At 52.7% G+C, this 15,677-nt stretch overlaps 1 protein-coding gene across 6 annotated transcripts in view; it reads left to right on the top strand.

Moving 5' to 3' along the window:
* The window catches only part of TBCD (tubulin folding cofactor D), a 197,583-nt gene that overhangs the window by 89,434 nt on the left and 92,472 nt on the right, over nucleotides 1–15,677 (top strand). The window lies entirely within an intron of this gene.

Here is a 15,677-nt window from a genome sequence, read left to right as displayed (position 1 = left end):
GCTGGCCAGGACAGACATACTGTTTTTTTTTTTTTGTTTTGTTTTTTGTTTTTTTGAGACGGAGTTTCGCTGTTGTTGCCCAGGCTGGAGTGCAATGGTATGATCTTGGCTCACTGCGTTTCTCCTGCCTCAGCCTCCCGAGTAGCTGGGACTACAGGCGCCTGCCACCACGCCCGGCTAATTTTTTGTATTTTTAGTAGAGATGGGGTTTCACCGTGTTAGCCAGGATGGTCTTGATCTCCTGACCTTGTGATCCACCCACGTCGGCCTCCCAAAGTGCTGGGATTACAGGTGTGAGCCACCGCGCCCGGTCTGTTTTTTTGTTTTTGTTGTTTATATTTTTCCTTAAGACTTAAGATTTTACAAGGCTTTGCGTTTACTTTTATATTTAATTCCTTTTTTTTTTCTTTTGAGACAGGGTCTTGCCCTGTCACCCAAGCTGGAGTGCAGTGGTGCGATCACGGTTCACTGTAGCCTCAACCTCCTGGACTCGAGTGATCCTCCCGCCTCAGCCTCCCCAGTAGCTGGGACTACAGGCACGGTCACTATGCCTGGAGAATTTTTTGTAGAGACGGGGTTTTGCCATGTTGCCTAGGATGGTTTAATACCTTAAAATTTTTTTTGGTGGCTTTTGTCCATTGAGACATCCATATACTTTATGAAGTCAAAAAGAGTTATGTAAGTCTTACGACAAAAAACAGCAGTTCCCTGTCCCTCTTACCTATTCCTGGATAGCAAACTATCCCAAACTTAGTGGCTTAAAACAAGCACCGTTTTATTACGTCTTAGGATATATTGTGTCAGGAGTTTGTGGAGGGCCTGGCTGAGTGCTGCTTCTGTTTCATGGACACTGACTGGGGTGGCTCAGTGGGAGAAAGCTGGCAGGTGACTGGTCTGGAGGGTCCAGGACAGCTTCACTCACCTGCCTTCTGTCCTGGAGGGGCAGCTGGAATCCTGAGATCAGCTGGAACCTCATCCTCACTTAGTAGCACTTCAAAGTCCTCCCTAGCAGGGTGGTCAGCTGTATGATGGCTCAGGACTTCAAGAGAGCAAGGCGGAAGGTTCCAGTCCTCCAGAAGGCTGGGCCGCAGATTGTCAGGGTGTCCCTTCTGTCACCTTTCTCTGTTGAGGCAGCCTCATGCTGCCCAGATGCAAGGCGGAAGCCGAGGGCTCCACCTCTCAGCGGCAGGAGTGCCAGGTGTCTGCGCTATGACTCCCTCTGCCCAGAAGCGCCACCTTGGCCTTTCCTAAGCTGAGTGTTCTGACCGTTGCCATGAAGGGTCCAGTGAGGCCTTTGAGAATTTGTGTACCTTCCACCCTCTACCCTGCTCCTGAGAGTCTCTGTCCCTGGTCCTCCTTGGGAGCTGAGACGGCAGGGAGGGAGCTTATCCCAGCGCCTGGCTGGGTGTTTACCTCTTCGATTCCAGCCTTACTGATCTGTTGGTGGTTCTGTGCCCTCTCTCCCCCTCTCTCCCTTCTCCACTCCTGGTCGAGGTGTTGTTTGGTGGCTTCCCTTCATGGAAGATGGGAATTTGCCTCTCTTTGCCCCTTCTGCCCCCATGTCTGCCTTCCCCGTCATCCAGGGGGTTTTGCCTGCCTCTCTCTTGCACTGGAAGGCCTGCTGCTCGGATCCCATGTCGTCTTTCTCTTGAGCTAATCATTTAGTTTGACATGAGGCACACATCTTTTATAGGCTCTTGAGAAAGTGCAAGAGAGATTTTTTTGGAGGTCTTGAATTATTGAAAATGTTTTTATCTTCTCTTCAACCTCACTGATAGTTTGGCTGAGTCTAGAATTTCAGGCCAGAAATCATTTACTTTCAGATTTTTGCAAGTGTTCTTCATTTTCTTTCTTTCTTTTTTTTTTTTTTTTTTTTTTTTGAGACGGAATCTCGCTCTGTCACCCAGGCCGGAGTGCAGTGGCGCAGTCTCGGCTCACTGCAAACTCTGCCTCCCCGGTTCACGCCATTCTCTTGCCTCAGCCTCCCAAGTAGCTGGGACTACAGGCGCCCTCCACCACGTCCGGCTGATTTTTTGTATTTTTAGTAGAGACGGGGTTTCACCGTGTTAGCCAGGATGGTTTCGATCTCCTGACCTCGTGATCCGCCCGCCTTGGCCTCCCAAAGTGCTAGGATTACAGGCGTGAGCCACCGCACCCGGCCGCAAGTGTTCTCCATTTTCTCTAGCTTCTAGTACTGTGGTTGAGAACCTTGATGCCATTCTGATTCCTGATTCTTTCTCTCTCAACATTTTAGTGTGAAAATTTTCAAAATACAGACAAGTTGTAAGGATGCTCCAGTGAACTCTCATATACCCAACGGCGGGGTTCTCCAGTTAACACAGCTGTCTGCGTTCCCTTCCCTTCCCCTCCCCGTCCAGCTTACTTACCCTTCCCTTTCCCTCCCCGTCCAGCTTACTCGTCTTGCTGCATTTCAGGTCAGTTGCAGACATCAGTATGCTTTGCGCCAAACACTTTTCAGGCATATTCTTATTAGTTTATGATTCTTCTTTCAAAGGTAAGGTTTACATTCAGTGAAGGGCACAGGTCTTAAGAGGATCATTTAACGAGTTTTGACAAATGTGTTCTCCCATTATGGCCCCAGAGAGTTCTGTCACAGCAATGCCACCCTTCCCCACCCAGACCGTGGCAACTGCAGGCTGATACTTTTCCACCATGGATTGGTTTTATGTGTTGTAGAATTTTATGTCAGTAGTGATTCCTGATTTTTATGGACAGCTGTTTCTCACCTGCAGGTTCTTTCCTTTATCTTCGGTAGTCTTAGTTTTCTTAACTTTATATTTCAACACTTCTGTTAAGTACTTGGTTTCTGATTTTGGTTTACATGAGCTCTGTTTTGTTCTGAGTGTTCCTTTTGTAGCATCTCATTCTCATGCAGTAGTTTCAGTAGCTTTTCTTATCTAAGGATTTTAGTGATAGCTTTCTTTTAGTGGGGGGTGGAGGAGTGGGGGTGGATGTTCTCCGTGTGTGTGTGTGTGTGTGTGTGTGTGTGTGTGTGTGTGTGTGTGTGTGTGTGTGTGTGTTTAAAGACCTGGGGTCTTGCTGTGTTACCCAGGCTGGACTTGAACTCCGGGTCTCAAGTGCTTCTCCTGCCTCAGCCTCCCGGGTAGCCGGGACTGCAGGAGTGCCATGCCATGCCATTCCTGGTGCCCTCCCTGCATCGTCAGTGTGGCTGCCTGCCTTCCAGGGCCTCTGCTGAGTACCTCGGAGAGTCAGCCCTGTCTCCTGCCCCAGTGCTCCTTGGGTTAGGCCTACCCTGCCCCTCCCCCCAGAGTTCTCTGGTGCCACAGATCTGGAGCTTTTTAGGGACCTGTCCTGTGGATCAGGGGGAGTCTGGGTTTCCTCCCTCCAGGGGAGGGCTGGGCTTCTTGGTCTGAGGCATTTCCTGCTGTCCCTGCACTTCCAGGCTCCTCCGTGGTCCTGGTGCTGCCTTCCCTGCCCTTCCTCTTCTACCGTGTAGCTTATCCCTTGAAAAAAGAAAATGGTCTGTTTCTGCTGTTTTTAGTGGGATTTTACCCGCTATTTTTTACATGTTCAACCCCCTGTGTTACTCAGAAGTCTTGCGATTAGGTTTTTGACCAAATCTTAGGAACCGTCATGGGGGTGGCAGCTGGTGTTTCTTGCGTGTTGATGGTGTGGGGCACCGTGCCAAGTGCACCACCTGCACTGGTCCATTTACTCAGAAGCACCACGCACCTGGCCTGTGGAGTCCCCCCACCCACAGGTCGGGAATGTGGCCGAGGTACCCAGCCCAGAGGGCGATGAGCAGAGTTACACCAGAGGTGGGGGGTGCTTCCCTGCGGGTGCAGACCCTGGGTGGGGAAGGAGGGGTACCTGGGGTGGTGGCTGCTCTTGGGGGTAAGCACTGGTACCAGTGTGTGTTGGGGGGTGCCAGGGACCCAGGCAGGTACTGGCGCTGCGGCCTCTGTGTCAGGGCCTCTTTCCCTAGGGGCACACAGGCTGGAAGCGCAGTCCTGGTTGAGCTTTCCTAGTTTCCAGGTTGGGGGTGAGGCACAGGACATGGCTGGCTCGGCCCCTTCCTCTGCATCCTGTCCAGCTCAGCCCCTTCCTGTCCATCTTGTGCGGCCCAGCCCCTTCCTCTCCGTCCGTCCTGTCTGGCCCGGCCCCTTCCTCTCCGTCCTGTCCAGCTTGGCCCCTTCCTCTCCATCTTGTCCGGCCCGGCCCCTTCCTCTCCATCTCGTCTGTCCTGGCCCCTTCCTCTCCGTCTGTCCTGTCCGGCCCTGCCCGGCCCCTTCCTCTCCGTCTCGTCTGTCCTGGCCCCTTCCTCTCCGTCTGTCCTTTCCGGCCCGGCCCCTTCCTCTCCGTCCTGTCCAGCTCAGCCCCTTCCTGTCCATCTTGTGCGGCCCAGCCCCTTCCTCTCCGTCTGTCCTGTCCGGCCCTGCCCGGCCCCTTCCTCTCCGTCCTGTCTGGCCTGGCCCCTTGCTCTCCGTCCGTCCTGTCCGGCTCAGCCCCTTCCTCTCCGTCCTGCCCAGCCCACCCCGGTGCCTTCGCAGCAGCATCCTCTCCAGTGCACTGTGTGCTGGGACTCAAGTCTTGGCTCTTCCGTCTTCACCCTTTGTGACTTGGGGCAGCAATTGCTGACCTCCCTGGGCCTCGGTCTTCCTGTCCGTGAAAGGGACTTGTGAGCATCTCTCACAGAACACCTGTGATGAAGGAAGGGCGTCACATCTTGGATCTTCTTAAAATACAAGATCGTTTCTGTTTTAATCCTTTGTGTTCCTTGTGAGGTGCTGCATCCAGAGGAAAGGAGAAAGGAAATGAAAACTCTGCAGAAAATCCACAGGCCGGGCATCAGCCTCCCAGTCTGATTTTGACGCGGCTGTAGGGGAGACACAGCAACATTCTGTCCCCCGAGGGCACAGCTTCAGGAACAGCTCCGGGCCGGAGGGCACCTCTCGCCTGGCTGTGTCTCAGGGCTCTGCCCTCCTAAAGGGACTCAGGCCAGTGGGCAGGACTGTGGGATGGGACCGGGAGGCTTAGGGGGTGAGGGTGGCAGGCAGGCTCCGGCTTCCCTTCCCAACCAGATTCCAGATCCTCGGGGCAGGGCATCCCGGGTCTGTCTGCTGAACGCATGTTAAGAGGAGGAGGAAGAGAAGACGTAGGAACCCCCACGGGCCTGTCCTGTCTCCTGCCCTCTCCTGACCTGCTCCAGTTCTTAAGGGGTTTTGAGTACTTGCCCCTCCCGTTCCTTTGGAAAGTGTTTTTAGGGTTTCTTGGTTGTCATTCATTTCTGGTTGGAATTCCCCTAGTGAGACTGTCTTGGTTTTGCGCTGGCCTAGGGGCTGCTGTGTGCCCTGTGGTGCTGAGTGCGCCATGGCTGTAAGCCCTGTGCCTCCCTCCACGTGCTGCGTCAGGCGTGCCACGTCCCCTCGTCCAGCCCTCTGCTGCCCCCTCCACATGCTGCGTCCAGCATGCTGTGTCCTCTTATCCAGGCCTCTGCTGCCCCCTCCACACACTGCGTCCCCTGTGCTGTGTCCTCTCGTCCAGCCCTCTGCTGCCCCCTCCACGTGCTGCATCCAGCGTGCTGCGTCCCCTTGTCCAACCCTCTGCTGCCCACTCCACGCACTGCGTCCCGTGTGCCGTGTCCTTTCATCCAGCCCTCTGCTGCCCCCTCCACGTGCTGCGTCCAGTGTGCCGCGTCCTCTCGTCCAGCCCTCTGCTGCCCCCTCCACGTGCTGCGTCCAGCGTGCCGTGTCCTCTCGTCCAGCCCTCTGCCGCCCCCTCCATGCGCTGCATCCCATGTGCCGTGTCCTCTCTTCCAACCCTCTGCTGCCCCCTCCACGTGCTGCGTCCAGCGTGCTGTGTCCTCTCGTCCAGCCCTCTGCTGCCCCCTCCACACGCTGCGTCCCCTGTGCCGTGTCGTCTCGTCCAGCCCTCTGCTGCCCCCACCACGGGCTGCGTCCCGTGTGCCATGTCCTCTCGTCCAGCCCTCTGCTGCCCCCACCACGGGCTGCGTCCCGTGTGCCGTGTCCTCTCGTCCAGCCCTTTGCTGCCCCCACCACGGGCTGCGTCCCGTGTGCCGTGTCCTCTCGTCCAGCCCTCTGCTGCCCCCACCACGGGCTGTGTCCCGTGTGCTGTGTCCTCTCGTCCAGCCCTCTGCTGCCCGCTGCTCTCTTTGGGACTTCCATTGTTTCCCTTTCCCCTTCCTTTCCTGGTTTTCTTCCCTAGTGAGGGGCCCTTCCTGCTGCTGCGGGGCCCTGCTGTGGCCTCTGCCTTCCGTCCCTGGCGGTAGTGAGACTGGCTGAGACCCAGGGGAAGCTTGGAGACTTCGGGGATGGTGGTACACAGGCTTGCTGGCTGGGGTTAGGGCTCTAGGCCCTGCCTTCGGGTTGCCTGGAAGCCGCCAGCCAGGCCTGGACACCTCTCTGCCCCCTGTCACCTCGGAGCAGCAGCCCAGGAGCGGGTCACGGCCCTTCCCCTGTGTTACATGGTCACCTGCCTGAGAACCCCTGCAGGCCCCTGTGTTTTGGGAAGTCGATTTAACTGAACAGAGTGCAGCTGAGAAGGGGCGCCTCCCTCCCCACCCACCCTCATTGCCTGGGACCGCGTGTCCAGCAGCCGGGCCTCGGGTGTCTGGTCTCTGGGCCACACACGCTAACATGGCCAAGCCCAGCAGCACCCCCGGGGTCCTCACCCGCCATGTGCCTGTGGTTGTGGCCAAGGTCTGGGCCCAACCTGCTGTGGGCGCTGTGGGCACCGCTCAGCCATTTTCTACAGGTGGCCGAGGAGACATTTGGTTTCTCATTAAAAAGAAACAGGCCGGGCGCGGTGGCTCACACCTGTAATCCCAGCACTTTGGGAGACCAGGGCAGGTGGATCATGAGGTCAGGAGATCGAGACCATCTTGTCTAACACAGTGGAACCCCGTCTCTACTAAAAATACACAAAAAATTAGCTGGGCGTGGTGGCGGGCGCCTGTAGTCCCAACTACTCGGGAGGCTGAGGCAGGAGAATGGCGTGAACCTGGGAGGTGGAGCTTGCAGCGAGCTGAGATCATGCCACTGTATTCCAGCCTGGGCGACAGAGCGAGACTCCATGTCAAAGAAAAAAAAAAAAAAAAAAAAAAGAAACAACCCTGAGAACATCAGTGGAGTTTTATTGACTGTGTCAGACAACTCAGCAATGCAGAGAAATGAAAGTGGAGTTGATTTGGCTCTTGTGGTGAGATACGGCCAAGGTGTATGAGAGAATTTGGGGAAAGCTTTCTTTTTGGACATTTGTTGACGTTGATGAGTAAGTGGAGGGCTTTATTTGTAAGTTGAAGTCTGAGATTTGTCATGCCACTACCTAAATTTTAATTTGTTTGTACAAATAACGCCATGATTTAATTCTTTTTTCTTTTTGAGACAGAGTCTTGCTCTGTCACCCAGGCTGGAGTGCAGTAGTGCGATCTCCGCCTCCCGGGTTCAAGCGATTCTCCTGCCTCAGCCTCCCGAATAGCTGGGATCACAGTTGCGTGGTACCACGCCCGGCTAATATTTTGTATTTTTAGTAGAGATGGGGTTTCATCATGTTAGCCAGGATGGTCTCAATCTCCTGACCTCGTGATCCACCCGCATCGGCCTCCCAAAGTGCTGGGATTACTGGGATTACAGGCGTGAGCCACCGGGCCAGGCCCACGATTTGAATTTTTATGGAACTGGGGCTACTTAATTTTTTCAGACGAGTGGGAGTAGAACAAACGGCCCCTCTCTGTTGCTCCTTTTTCCTACCAAGGCCCCTCCAGGCTGTCTCTTGCCTGGTGAGTGTGAGGAGATGGGTGGGCGCGGCCCTGTGGGATGGTGCTCTGTGGCAGGGCTGGCAGTTTCTGGGTGTGTGGCCTGTGGGTAGCCTTTGTACTGGGCGCACAGTCCCCGGCTCCTCCCTTCCAACACCTTCGCCCTGAGCGGCCTCGGAAATGGGGCTCCTGGCGGCTCTGCAGGCACCGTCAGAGTCAGAGGGAGGGCGAGTGGCTTTTGGTTTCTGTTTAAACAGCGTCCTGTCGCTCCCTCCTCTCCTGTGCGGATTGGCGCTGCGGCTTCTGTGTTGAGAGGGAAACTTGAAACCCTGAGCTATGGCTTGTTTTGTCTTTGATTGGGAAACCCAATTCAGGTTTGTGAACTTGGGCCAAGTTTAAGAATTCCCACAGTTTTCTTCAGCTCCTCTCCTCCCTGAACCCCGACAGCGAGGTGTCTTACGCTTCGGCATTCTCGGTCGCCTGACTCAGACTTGTTAGTTTTCCAGAGCAACTCGTGTGGCCGCCGTCTAGGGAGTTTATTCAGAGGGTGCCCCTACATGCACAGCAGCCAGGTACAGAAGTCATGAGTTAAATTGCACAAGGACAAGTAAAATGAAAAAAATTAGCACTCAGATCTTCTCTTTTTTCATGCTACAAATAACAGTGAAAAACCTAACGATGAAAATAGATGTGAACAGACAAAAGGCCAATGGGCTTTGATCCGTTCTCATCCTCTCTCCTGTGTCTCCTGGAGGCTTCTGCACCTCTGTGTCTTCCCCCGCTCTGCTGTGTCTTCTCCACCTCGATGTCCCCCTCTGCCTGCTGTGTCTTCTCCACCTCGATGTCCCCCTCTGCCTGCTGCGTCTTCTCCACCTCGATGTCCCCCTCTGCCTGCTGCGTCTTCTCCACCTCGATGTCCCCCGCTCTGCTGCGTCTTCTCCACCTCGATGTCCCCCTCTGCCTGCTGCGTCTTCTCCACCTCGATGTCCCCCTCTGTCTGCTGTGTCTTCTCCACCTCGATGTCCCCCTCTGCCTGCTGCGTCTTCTCCACCTCGATGTCCCCCTCTGCCTGCTGGGTCTTCTCCACCTCGATGTCCCCCTCTGCCTGCTGGGTCTTCTCCACCTCGATGTCCCCCTCTGCCTGCTGCGTCTTCTCCACCTCGATGTCCCCCTCTGCCTGCTGGGTCTTCTCCACCTCGATGTCCCCCTCTGCCTGCTGGGTCTTCTCCACCTCGATGTCCCCCTCTGCCTGCTGGGTCTTCTCCACCTCGATGTCCCCCTCTGCCTGCTGCGTCTTCTCCACCTCGATGTCCCCCGCTCTGCTGCGTCTTCTCCACCTCGATGTCCCCCTCTGCCTGCTGCGTCTTCTCCACCTTGATGTCCCCCTCTGTCTGCTGCATCAGGGCTGCCTACTGGGCTTGGTTTTCAGGGCCACTGTTTCTCCTCAGCTAAGTCCTGAGAGTCACATTTCCATCCATTGCAGTGAAATCTTTTCCTTCAGGTATTTCCAGACCTTGGTTTTGGCCCCTTTTCATATCTTCCTTGTTTCCTTGCTGTGGTTTTCATTTCCCCTTTCATCTCCTTAACCTGTTTTTTGATGGTGTCTTTTTAGGTTATCTCAAGTTCATTTCAAGCTCTGAAAGTAGGAATTAAAGTAAGAACCACGTTGCACTAGCAGTCATTAGGCATTGTTCCAAGCATGTGGATAAACTGAGAATCCTCATGGTCGCCCCGGGGGTGGGACTGCCATTGTCCAGAGAGACCTGCTTTTGCCCGTGGTGCCACACGGGTCCGTCTCACAGGATGCGACCATGGTGGCTTTGCGTCATGTCACCTCAGCCAGGCAGGACCTTCTGCTGGAACCCCCTTCCCTGGTAGTCCTCGGAGAGAGCTGTGCACAATCTGGAGGCAGAAGTGAAGCAGTAGCCCCCATTGCGGCAGCTCTTGGGGCTGTGCTGTTGCTGGCTGTGCTGTTGCTGGCTGTGCTGTTGTTGGCTGTGCTGTTGTTGGCTGTGCTGTTGTTGGCTGTGCTGTTTTGCTGTTGGCTGTGCTGTTGTTGGCTGTGCTGTTGTTGGCTGTGCTGTTGTTGGCTGTGCTGTTGTTGGCTGTCCTGTTGTTGGCTGTGCTGTTGTTGGCTGTCCTGTTGTTGGCTGTGCTGTTTTGCTGTTGGCTGTACTGCTGTTGGCTGTGCTGCTGTTGGCTGTGCTGTTTTGCTGTTGGCTGTGCTGCTGTTGGCTGTGCTGTTGTTGGCTGTGCTGTTTTGCTGTTGGCTGTGCTGCTGTTGGCTGTGCTGTTGTTGGCTGTGCTGCTGTTGGCTGTGCTGTTGTTGGCTGTGCTGCTGTTGGCTGTGCTGTTGTTGGCTGTGCTGTTTTGCTGTTGGCTGTGCTGCTGTTGGCTGTGCTGCTGTTGGCTGTGCTGCTGTTGGCTGGCTGTGCTGCTGTTGGCTGTACTGCTGCTGGCTGTGCTGCTGTTGGCTGTGCTGCTGCTGGCTGTGCTGCTGCTGGCTGTGCTGCTGTTGGCTGTGCTGTGCTGCTGTTGGCTGTGCTGTTTTGCTGTTGGCTGTGCTGTTGTTGGCTGTGCTGCTGTTGGCTGTGCTGCTTTGGCTGTGCTGTTGTTGGCTGTGCTGTTTTGCTGTTGGCTGTGCTGTTGTTGGCTGTGCTGTTGTTGGCTGTGCTGTTGTTGGCTGTGCTGTTGTTGGCTGCGCTGCTGTTGGCTGTGCTGTTTTGCTATTGGCTGTGCTGTTGGTTGTGCTGTTTTGCTGTTGGCTGTGCTGTTGTTGGCTGTGCTGTTGTTGGCTGTGCTGTTTTGCTGTTGGCTGTGCTGTTGGCTGTGCTGTTGTTGGTTGTGCTGTTGGCTGTGCTGTTGTGCTGTTTTGCTGTTGGCTGTTTTGCTGTTGGCTGTGCTGTTGTTGGCTGTGCTGTTGTTGGCTGTGCTGCTGTTGGTTGTGCTGTTTTGCTGTTGGTTGTGCTGTTTTGCTGTTAGCTGTGCTGTTGTTGGCTGTGCTGTTGTTGGTTGTGCTGTTTTGCTGTTGGCTGTGCTGTTGTTGGCTGTGCTGTTGGCTGTGCTGTTGTTGGCTGTGCTGTTTTGCTGTTGGCTGTGCTGTTTTGCTGTTGGCTGTGCTGTTGGCTGTGCTGTTGTGGCTGTGCTGTTGTTGGCTGTGCTGTTTTGCTGTTGGCTGTTTTGCTGTTGGCTGTGCTGTTGGCTGTGCTGTTGTTGGCTGTGCTCTTGTTGGCTGTGCTGTTTTGCTGTTGGCTGTGCTGTTGTTGGCTGTGCTGTTGTTGGCTGTGCTGTTTTGCTGTTGGCTGTGCTGTTGTTGGCTGTGCTGTTGTTTGCTGTGCTGTTTTGCTGTTGGCTGTGCTGTTGTTGGCTGTGCTGTTGTTGGTTGTGTGTGCTGACCCCGGACCCCCTACAGTATGGCTGTGCATGGACTGGTGACTTGGCCCCCATGGCCTCATCAGCCCTGATCCATCCCTGCATTGAATTCATATGGGGCTTGTGGTGAGTCTGGACTGACTCAACTTTCTAAAAGCTGAAAAGCAAAAGTTAATAATAGGTCTGCAGAGATAAATGGACAGACCCGGTATCCTCCTGAGAGCTCAAAACACCTCCCAATTATTGATAACTAAATATGTAGTGGAGATATAGATATGTATAAAACGCACATTACATACTATGTGTGCACATACAATATTTCAACAGCAGAGGTGACTGGCATGATTCCATAATTGATACAGAACCGTGTAGCTAGCCGTTGGAGAATACACATTTGTAGGCACCTGAGGAACATTCACAGATATTACACAGCCAGGCCATAAAACAAGTCTCGAGACATTTCAGAGACTCACTGGCGGACAGATGGTATTCCATGCTCACAAAGTAATGAAATTAAAAACTGGATACAGAATAATAAAGGAAAGGTGATAATTTTTAGTTAGAAGATATACAAATATGTAAATCACATGAGTCAAAGAAGTCTCAGGAGAAGTTTTAAAATAAAAAGTTAAAAAAGTTTAAAAATAAAAATAAACAGTCACAAAATTATTCTATCTAAAATTTTGGGATGCAGCTAAGGAAACTTAAACCTTTAAACAGGTGTGACGAAATTGTGGCCTGCAGGCCCAGTGGGGCCTCAGCCTGTTTCTGTACAGCTTTGGAGCCAAGAAGGGTTTTCACATTTAAAAAATGTTATCAATGAGAATAAACACAACCAAGCAGAGTCTGCGATGTGGACTGCATGTGGCCCACAGGGCCTGAGGTTCTCTCTGGCCCTGGCAGGAATCACTTGGTGACTCGGTCTCAGACACATGTACAGAAAAGGAGAAAGGTTCACTCTGCACAGGGCGGGTGGGAAGAGGGCAGTGAGCAGAACCCTAGAAATGAAGGAGGTGGAAGACAAAGATGAGAGAGGACACACAGAGCCAAACGCAGCTCTTCGAGAGGGCTGATGGGACCGATAAACGCGTGGCCGACGGGCAGAAAGCAGGAGCGTTACACACGGAAGGGAGCCCTCGTGCAGCCACCGTGGAGATGGAAAATGGCATGTTAAAATACCTTTTGCCAGGAAATTTGGTAGCTCAGGCAAAATAGACGTTCCGAGAGAAACGTAATTTATCAAAGTTGACGCAGGTGGGAGTAGAAAAGTGACTCCTCGCTGCTTCAGCGCGTCTGCTTATAAGTGGGAACGATTACTGTTGACCCCATAGGATTTTTAATGATTTTGTCGAGACACAATTCACATGCCATTCAGTTCTGTCATTAAGTGTACAGTTCAGTGGCTTGTAATGCATTTGCAGAGTTTTGCAGCCATCGCCACAGTCAGTTGTAGAACATTTTACCCCACGCTCCTTCGCTGTCATCCCCAGCCCCCCCGACAGATGGATAAACCCACCCTCCTAGACACCACAGATGGGTTCTCTGTGTCTACCCATTCTGGACATTTCCTGTGAATGGAACCGTGCCCCCTGTGGTCCTCTGTGGTGGCTCCTTGCCCCAAGCGTGGCGTTGGCGTGGTCCGTGGGCAATGCAGCCCCCAGCAGTGCTCCTTTTCTTTTCCTTGTTGAAGCCTGTTCCATCGTGTGGCATCTTAGTCAGCTCAGGCTGTGGAAACAAGTCACCACAGATGGGGGCTCAAGCAGCACAAATGTATCCCTCACAGTTCTGGAGGCTGGGTGTCCAAGGTCGAGGTGCCAGCAGGCTCGGCAGCAGGCTCGGTTTCTTCCGAGTTTTCCTGGGCCTGCAGGCGCTGCCTTCCTGCTGTGTGCTCGCCGTTCGGTCTGTGTCTTGGTGTCCTTGTTTCCTCTTCTTAGGAGGACACTGGTCATAGCAGATCCGGGCCCCACTTGCGTGGCCTCATTTTACCTTACGCATCTCTAAGGGCCACATCTCCAGATACAGGCACTCGGGGGCACTGGGGTTAAGACTTCAGTATGTGGATTTCAGGGAGACAGAATTCAGCCCACGACGTACATGGAGGCCGCATTTTATTTATCCATCTGTCAGTTGGTAGACGTTTGGGTTGTTTCCCACTGTAGGCTGCTGTGAATAAAGCATTCGTGTGTGAGTTTTTGTGCGGATGTGGTTTTTGTCTTGGGTATAGGCCTGGGCTTGGAGCATAGGACTGTTCGGAAAGTTAAGGGAATGAACGTATTCAGAGCTCAGAACCGTGTCTGGCGTGCGATGCGTTCTGTTTTGAGGTTGGTGGTGATGATGCAGAGCGGCTCCCAAGGAGGAGAGCTCGTGATGGAGCGTGCCTCTTTATGCCGACGTGAATGTGGCTACTCAGCTCTCTCTCTTTTTTTTAATTAATTTATTTTGTTGAGACAGGTTCTTGCTCTGTTGCCCAGGCTGGAGTGTGGTCGTAGCTCACTGCATCCTTGACCTCCTGGGCACAAGTGATCCTCTGACCTCAGCCTCCTGAGTAGCTGGAACCGCAGGCATGTACCGCCACGCCCAGCTAATTGTCGTATTTCTTTCTTTTCCTTTTTTTGTAAGGGTAGGGTTTTGCCATGTAGCTGGTCTCAAAGTCCTGGGCTTAAGCAGTCCACCTGTCTCAGCTTCCTAAGGTGCTGGGATTACAGGCTTGAGCCACTGCATCCAGCACCCCCGCCCCCCTCTTTTTTTTTCTGTTTTTGAGTCAGGGTCTTGCTCTGTTACCCAGGCTGGAGTGCAGTGGCTCACTCACGGCTCACTGTAGCTTTGACCTCATGGGCTAGATCCATCCCCCGACCTCAGCCTCACAAGTAGCTGAGACTACAGGTGTTTGCCACCACACCCAGCTAATTTTTTCTTTTTTTTTTTTTTTGTAGAGACAGGGTCTCACCATCTAGCCCAGGTTGGTCTTGAACTCCTGGCCTCAAATGATCCTCTCATCTTGGCCTCCCAAAGTATTGCGATTACAGGCATGAGCCACTGTTAATGGCCCCAGCTTTCTTTGGGTTAGTGTTTTCTCAGTGTATTCTTTTCTGTCTTTTAATCTTTTTATATTCTTGCATTTTAGATGTATGTTGAGTAAAAATCTACCATATGTGATTTTAAGCTGGTGAGTTTAGTCCATTTACTTTACTGACATGTTTGGGTGTCTTTGATAATGTCTTTGTATTGTGTCGTGTTTAATGTAAACATTTCACCATTGTTTTAATTCCCTCTTTTCAGTTCTTTTCTCTGTGTGTGCGGTTTTTGGGTGTGTGTGATGTGTACATACACATATGCACATATACAGGTGTCTAGAAAGTATTTTGATTTTTTTGTTTTAAATATTTGACACTTTTAAATTGGAGTTGAGATTCTGTATGGAGTAATGTATTGTTGAATGACAGGAAAGTATGACGCTTGTCAGAGTGTTATTACTTGGCATATCCACAGGAGCCATACAAATGATACAACCTTGCTGCTTGTGTCTCATGGTTTTACCTTTGTTATTTTAATTTGTTTTAGTTTTTTTTTTGAAACAGGGTCTTGCTGTGTCACTCAGGCAGGAGTACAGTGGTATGATCACAGCTCACAGCAGCCTTGACCTCCCAGGCTCAAGCCATCCTCCTGCTTCAGCCTCCCAAGTAGCTGGTGCTACAGGTGCACACCATCATACCTGGCTAACTTTTGTTATTTTTTTGTAGAGATGGGATCTCCCTATGTTGTCCAGGCTGGTCTCGAACTCCTGGGCTCAAGTGATCCTCCCGCCTCAGCCTCCCTAAGTGCTGGGGTTACGAGCATGAGCCACTGTGCCCAGCCAGCCTTTGTTGTTTTCAAAAGTTGAAATTCATGTTTTTGGGTCAAAGCTAAGCTGTGACATATGAACATGAAGTGATCTAGTTAGGTTTGGTTATACACCATGTGCAGAAAGCAACCTCTTCATGAATCTTTTAATGAACATCTTTCTACCTGGAAGAAACCCTTTACCTACTAAACTTATTTTCACACCTTCCTAATTTTGTTGTCTTCCGTGTTTTTGCTAGCTCCAGGCCTATTCGGCATTTAAAATAAAATGCAGGTTGGCCAGTCTGGCTGGGCAGTTCTACAGGTACTACGGCTGGAGAATCCCAGATGACTTGAAATTCAGGTTTTGCTTGTGAAAGTAGCTGGCTGGGGCTTCTGTTGATGACAGTGCTGTGTGGACGGCCTGGTTCGCTGGGTGTGCCTCACAGACACAGGACACTTTTTAGGGTTGCTTTTGAATGTGCCTGAGGTGAGGTTCCTGTGTTTTCCTTGTACTTACCTTCATATTTTCTGAGCCTCCTGTGGATGGAAAATCGACTGAGTGTGTGAAGGGCCTGTCGGTGTGAACGGGCCCCGCTCAGCCCGGCCATGGCTGTCTTAGGATCCCGCTTGGTGGCGAGGAGGGTGCGGCTCGTGGGTGGCTGCCCGGGGCTACCCCGTGTGGACTTGCTGGGACTTTGTCTAGACGAGAGAACTGCTGTCAGTGGCG

The sequence above is a fragment of the Gorilla gorilla genome, chromosome 4 (assembly GCF_029281585.2).
Source record: "Gorilla gorilla gorilla isolate KB3781 chromosome 4, NHGRI_mGorGor1-v2.1_pri, whole genome shotgun sequence".
Lineage (NCBI taxonomy): Eukaryota > Metazoa > Chordata > Mammalia > Primates > Hominidae > Gorilla > Gorilla gorilla.
This window is presented reverse-complemented; position numbering and strand designations above follow the sequence as displayed.